This window comes from Dipodomys merriami, unplaced genomic scaffold (genome assembly GCF_024711535.1).
Source record: "Dipodomys merriami isolate MVZ:Mamm:240054 unplaced genomic scaffold, mDipMer1.0.p SCAF_23, whole genome shotgun sequence".
Lineage (NCBI taxonomy): Eukaryota > Metazoa > Chordata > Mammalia > Rodentia > Heteromyidae > Dipodomys > Dipodomys merriami.
In genome coordinates, this window is record NW_027203715.1 from 6,135,511 (window position 1) to 6,142,293 (window position 6,783).

Consider the following 6,783-nt stretch of genomic DNA (forward strand, 5'->3'; position numbering starts at 1 on the left):
TTTCAAAATAATGTCTTGTGCATCTATTGTTTTACAATGGGTCAAACTGTATTCCTATTTAAGCATGTTTTTTCCCTTTCCCTCCCCAAATTAGAGAAGTGTACATTCAAGATGCAGGTGCACCAACATCAAATAAAGTGAAAACAGGGTTATACTGTTGGAGAGGAACGTATAAAAAAGAAAAACAATCACGTCATACATTATAAATATGTGAGAAACAACAGCAATAAAGAAAAAAAACACTTGTGTCTCTATCTTGGGGGTTATTTAGCCTTTCAACTTTTCTGCTTATCCCAGACATATACTAGTTATTGCAAATAAGGGATACCATGGGACCTATGTTTCTTTGGACTTGGCTTACATCAGTTAATATATTTTTTTTCCAAGTCTTTCCATTTCCTAACAAATTGAGCGATGTCATTCTTTCTAATGGAGGCATAGAATTTATATATATATATATATATATATATATATATATATATATATATATATATATATATATAGTATATGTGTGTGTGCGTGTGTGTACACACAAATACACACAGAACATTTTCCTTTTTTGTTTTTTAGAGCAACTTAGTTTTCCACCTTCATCATTTTTTCAAATGTTTTTATTGTGATTAAGTGGTTAAATAATTTCCCAAATTTCAAAATATTGTGGGATAGTGATGCTTAGTTTAAGTCACAAACACATTCTAACTTCGATGGAGCAAATTGTCTATTATGGTCTACAACATTTATGAATTCTATGAGCTTTGCAATAGAGTTATTTCTTCCATATGTAAACTTTTTTGTTTTGAAATATGTATATTCCTTTTGCATTGCATAGCGTCAGCTGTTCCCTCTTTCACACTTGTTCCCTCCCTCCCTCCAGTGACATTGAGATGCTTAGTTCATTTTGGTCAATGTCCAGTGCAGCTGTTGGATCCCACTGTTGTATGTTTTTCCCTGATTCCCTCTAGTTCTGTGTCATCCTCCTGGTTTCCCTTCAGTGTGCACATATGATAAGCAGAATGGGGTTATTTAGTAGTGATTCGATTCGACCAGATGAGTGGAAGTTCTTGATTTCTTAAGTGTTGTTAATTTTGTCATATCGCCTTACATTTTGGATTTAACACGGAGACCATGTGCCATTTGTCTCTTTGCTTTTGGCTTAACTCGCTCAACATGATTTCCTGTAGCTTGATTGATTTCCCTACTAATGCCATTATTTTGTCCTTTCTAATGGCTGGAAAATATTCTGTTGTGTATAGTTACCACAGTTTTTTGATCCATTCATCTCTGGTGGGACATATGGGTTGTTTTCATATCCTGGCTATTGTGAACAGTGCTGCAATAAACATGGAAGTGCATTTGTCCTTGAATATTGGTACCTGTTGTTCAGGATAGATGCCTAAAAGTGTTATGAGTGGGCCATAAGGAAGGTCAATATTTATCTTTCTGAGGACTCACCAGACTGCTTTCCAAAGTGGTTGTGTAAGTGTACATTCACACACACACACACACACACACACACACACACACACAGAGTGTGTGTGTGTGTGTGTGTGTGTGTGTGTGTGAGAGAGAGAGAGAGAGAGAGAGAGAGAGAGAGAGAGAGAGAGAGAGAGAGAGAGAGAGAGAGAGAACATTTTCTTGATCCATTCTTCTACTGAGCAGCATCAGGGTTGGTTGCATATCTTAACTATGGAAAATAATGCTACAATAAACATTGTTGTGGTGGTAGTTTTAGTATGGACTGGTTTGTGATCATTTGGGAGAATGCCCAAAAGTGGGATTGCTGTATAATAGGGAGCTCTATGTGGAGGCTTTTGAGGAACCTCCAAACTGCTTTCCAAAGTGGATGAACAAGTTTACACTCCCGCCAAGAATGCAGTAGGCTCCCTTCTGGCCATATCCCTTCCAGCATCTTTTGTTGTAAAAATATGGAACGATTCATTAATTTGTGTATCATCCTTGTGCAGGGACCATGCTAATCTTCTCTGTATGTTCCAATTTTAGTGTATGTGCAGCCAAATTGAGCACAAAACATTTTTTATATATAAAGAGTAATTGATTTTCTTAAACTAGACAATTCAACAAAAATAAGTTCAAAAGAATTGTGAAATTTTAGAACCATGTGTTGCTAACATAAGCACACATTTAAGAATAAAGTCAAGATTGACATATCAAAAACAAAATAATTCCAGATATTTGTTGTTCATGAGATTTGTAGGAGGAGGAATTCAATTATTCTACAAAAGGCACTTGTCATAATGATCATTGCAGCAAATGTTAACGTTTGTTAAAAGTTTTAATATTTTAAATATGTTTAATTTTGGGATTTGCTTATATATGGCAAAATTAAGACTGTTTGGCAGGCCATAAAAATTTTTGATAAAGTATATAATACTTCTGGTAGCATGTACTAGTAAGTATGTACATTTCAGATTTTATAGAAACTTTACTAATGAGAAGTTGCAAAGACTGTGTAAAGAAGCAGAGTGAAGAGTTAAGATTTTAAGTACATGGTTTCTGTTAAATCTTCAGGGCTCCTTTACGTTATATGTTAGTGATGAACAAATAATGATATAATCCACATACAAATGATGAGATGAACTATAAATAGTAATCTTAGTGAGTAAATTTAAAGGCTACTGATAGCTTTATCCAGTTTTAAATGTACAGGAATATGAGAAAATAGTAAACTCTACTATGTACACTTCAAATACTGAAAACCCTGGTAACTGTTTTGTTTTTTATTTTAGTAATCATTAATATTTAATTATTGCTTTCTTTATTTATAGCATTTTTTCTTGTTGTAATATAATACAACTTTTTGTGAGTCATGATTAAGAGGTACTTTGAGAATATTATTGGGATGGCCACACAATTTTTCATAGGTGCATGTGAATTTACAAAGAGCAAAACTAAAAACAAAATATTGATTAAAAATTATATCAAGTAGAGTCTGAATCAGGAGTGTTGATAAATGTCCTCACCTAAAATCTTAACCTTAGGCTGGAGCATCTTATTGAAATATTGTTGAGAATTTCAAGACTTCCTTTATGTAGGGCCCTTAGAAGCATGGATAGCATGCATGTGTACAAAGCCAGTGACAACAGGCAAATATGACTGTTTCCCCAAAAGGAATCTATGAAGTCAATAGTTATCTTCCCAAGCAGATGAAAAAATGCGTCCAAAATGATTCATTTGTGGAGTTATTTAAGTTATGGATTCTTTGTTAGACATATTCTTTTCTTTTAAAAATTGTCAAATATTAGCTTTATAGTAAACGTTGTCTAGTATTTCTTGGTTCAAAACAGAAATCTTGATACAATTGATGTCACTTGGCTTTCTTACTTTCTCAGTTCAAAGCCAACCTAGGCAGGAAAGTCTGTCACATTCTTATCTGTAACCAAACACCAAAAACGCCAGAAGTGGAGTTTGGCTCAAGTAGTAGCGTCCTAGCTTTGGCGGAAGTTGGCCAGGGAAGACATTTGTTCAGGGACATGGTCCAGCCTCTGAGTTCAAGCTCCAGAACCAGGACAAACTAAACAAACAAACAAGAAAAAAAAACGCACATATTTCTTTGGGACCATCCATAAAGCACTGGTTTGAGAACAGGCTCCTTTTGCTGATCTTACTCACTGGATCCTGCTTTTTTGGAATACTAATTGTGCTGGAGAATTCAGGACAAGACTAAAGGAATTAATAAGTGACTCCTGCAACAACAGAATCATCTCAATAGTGAAATATCCATGCATAAGACAAATTAAAACCTCCAAGTCTTTGTTTCCTTACAAAAGAAATCTTTTAAAACAATGTTTATTTCCTGTTGTTCTATGCTGGCCTTCAAATGGCACATTGTTTCCTTTTGAAATACTTTCAAGAAGAAGTTTTCAGACAATTTTTATATGAATAAAGAACACATTCGAAAAAAGTCAGGGACAGTTTATTCAAGCTTGGATTCTTTTTTTTCTAACAATGAATATATATTTTTTACAGTGAAAATACTGAACAGATTGGTTACAATTACATGTGCAAGATAATGAGTACAGTTTATATCAAGCATTGTAGCCTACTCCTTGGTTTCTCCTTCCCATCCCTAGACATAAAAGAAATGCAAATCAAAACAACATTGAGATATCACCTCACCCCAGTTAGAATGGGTATAATCAAGAACTCTAATAACAGATGCTGGAGGGGATGTGGAGTCCCACTTTTGGGCATTTACCCAAATGTTTACAAACAAGACCACACTAAAGCTACGAGCACAACTATGTTTATTGCAGCATTATTTACCATAGCTAAGATCTGGAATGAGTACATTTTTTATCAAGCAATGTAGCCTACTCCTTGGTTTCCCCTTCCCATCCTCCCTTCCCCCCTCCATCCAATCCTCCCTCCCCCCAACAACAAAGTTGTAAAGTTCGTTTTTGAAATAACGACTTGTACATCTCATTGTTGCAATGGGTCCACCTGTATCCCTATTTAAATGATTTGTTTTTTTTTCTGTTCCCCTCCAGAAATTATACTGACATCAAATACAGTGAAATCAGGGGTTATTGTTATCCCATGGGGAAGGGACATAAAAAGCAACAAGGAAATCATCTTATAAATATGTTAGAAAAAGTCACATGAAAGAACAAAAAACATTCGAATACATATCTTAGGGTTCATTTCCCTAACATCAACTTATCTGACCTTTTCTGTTTGACTCAGACATATACTAGTTATTGTAAATAAGGAAAACCATGGGACCTATGTTTCTTTGGTCCTGGCTTACTTCAATTAATATAATTATTCCAAGTCTTTCCAGTTCCTAACAAATGTGGCAATGTCATTCTTTCTGATGGAGGCATAGGATTCTATTGTGTATATATACCACATTTTCTTGATCCATTCATCTACTGAGGGGCATCTGGGTTGGTTCCATACCTTAGCTATGGTAAATAAGGCTGCAATAAACATAGTCGTGCTGGTACCTCTAATGTGGCCTTGTTTGTGAACATTTGGGTAAATGCCCAAAAGTGGGATTGCTGCGTCTTAGGGTAGCTCTATGTGGAGTCTTTTGAGGAATCTTCAAGAACTGACCTCAGGACCACTGGAATAGAATTGAAAACCCAGAAATGAATCTACAAACCTATAGCCATCTAATCTTCGATAAGGGAGCTAAAAAAACTGATGAAAGACACCCTCTTCAGGTAAAATGAATGTTTTCAGGCTTCATAGAACTAGCACAAAGACATCTTTGGACATGAGGTAACACGCCTTTCAGAGACAATTTAGTAAATACAAAATATAAAATTTAAATGACATAAGAACATTATTCATGTACATATGGCCATATAAGATAATGTTAAGAAAAATGAAACCCAAGATAGGGATACAACTTGTTTTATTCTTTATTGGAATTGTTTTTAATGTATCTAAAATGTACTATGTGATTTTTTCTTTTCTCGTCCATGTTCTTCCCGCATGATATAACTCCTGTTTTCACTGGATATGATGTTGGTGCCCTGCATCTTGCAAATACATTTTTCTAGTGTGGGAAGGGGAAGGGAAACAACAAAATGCTGAAACAAAGATTCCGGATGACATATTGTAACATTGATATGAACAAGACACTATGTAGAAAACGAATTTTACAACTTGTGGAGGGGAGGGGGAATTGGGCAGATGGGGAAGGAATGGATAACACAGGAAAAACAAAAGAGGTTGTAACAATAAGAAATGTACTCATTACCTTACTTATCTAACTCTAAGCCCTCTGTACATTATTTTTTACTATAAAAACATAAAAGAAACCATTATCCATGAGTACATTAACTTCAAATTCCATAAGTGCTCTTAACTTAAATTTAACTTGGAGAAGATTCTCAGAAAAGTTTATTTGTGTGTGGGTTGTGAATTATTTCCCAAGTGTACACAAGTTAACAGTAGAAGAAACAATAGGAATAAGAGAAAGAAAAGTTCTGTGTTTAAGTATAATGGTTCAATATACTATAGAAGACTCTGCAAATAAGACAACATTGAACCAATAAAGCCAAGGCCATTATGTAGATCTATGGGAGTGACATAGGGAAATAATTAATACTAAGAGGAACATGAACGATGAGGCCACTCTCTTTCAACTTCTATCTCTAAATCATAGTTGCTAATCACGCAAATTTGTAAAATGTACAATTGAAGAATAATTCTGGTTCCAAAGCAAGTTAGATATAAGAGCATGGACTTAACTGGAAAAAAAGTCCATGGTGAGAAAGCAGGAATTATACTAGCAATGAACTCGTGGCCAAGATCTCATTTTTTTTCTTTCTTTTATCTGTTTTCTTTCTTTTTTTTTTTTTTTTTTTGATGGTTGAGGCAGGGTTTGAACTCAGCCTGGGAAATATCTCTCCACTCTTCACCTCAAGACTAGTGCTCTACCTCTTGAGCCACAACGCCACTTCCAATTTGGTGGTTAATTGGAGATAAGTGCCTCAGAACATTTCTTTCCTACTCATACAGGATTTGAACTGCAATCCTCAGATCTCAGCCTCCTGAGTACCTAGAATTATAGGCGTGAACTCAAGTGATGGAATACTAGTCATGAGCAAGATTGCTGAATGAGGTTGCTGAGGCTTTTGCATACACACATACAAACATACACATACACACAGAGGCACATATATGTGCAAACACACCTGCACAAATAAAACAACTCTCAGAATATGGAGAAATGTTAGAAAACAATAGAAAAAATATCCTGAGTAAGACTAGATCAAGTGATAATTTTTAATATTAGAAAGTCCTCAAGGG

At 35.0% G+C, this 6,783-nt stretch overlaps 1 non-coding gene across 1 annotated transcript; it reads right to left on the reverse strand.

Moving 5' to 3' along the window:
* Nucleotides 1-1,919: 1,919 nt before the first annotated feature.
* On the reverse strand, nucleotides 1,920-2,025 carry LOC138835199 (U6 spliceosomal RNA). The gene has a single exon (XR_011374503.1). It is a non-coding gene; the product is annotated as a U6 spliceosomal RNA (small nuclear RNA).
* Nucleotides 2,026-6,783: the final 4,758 nt, after the last annotated feature.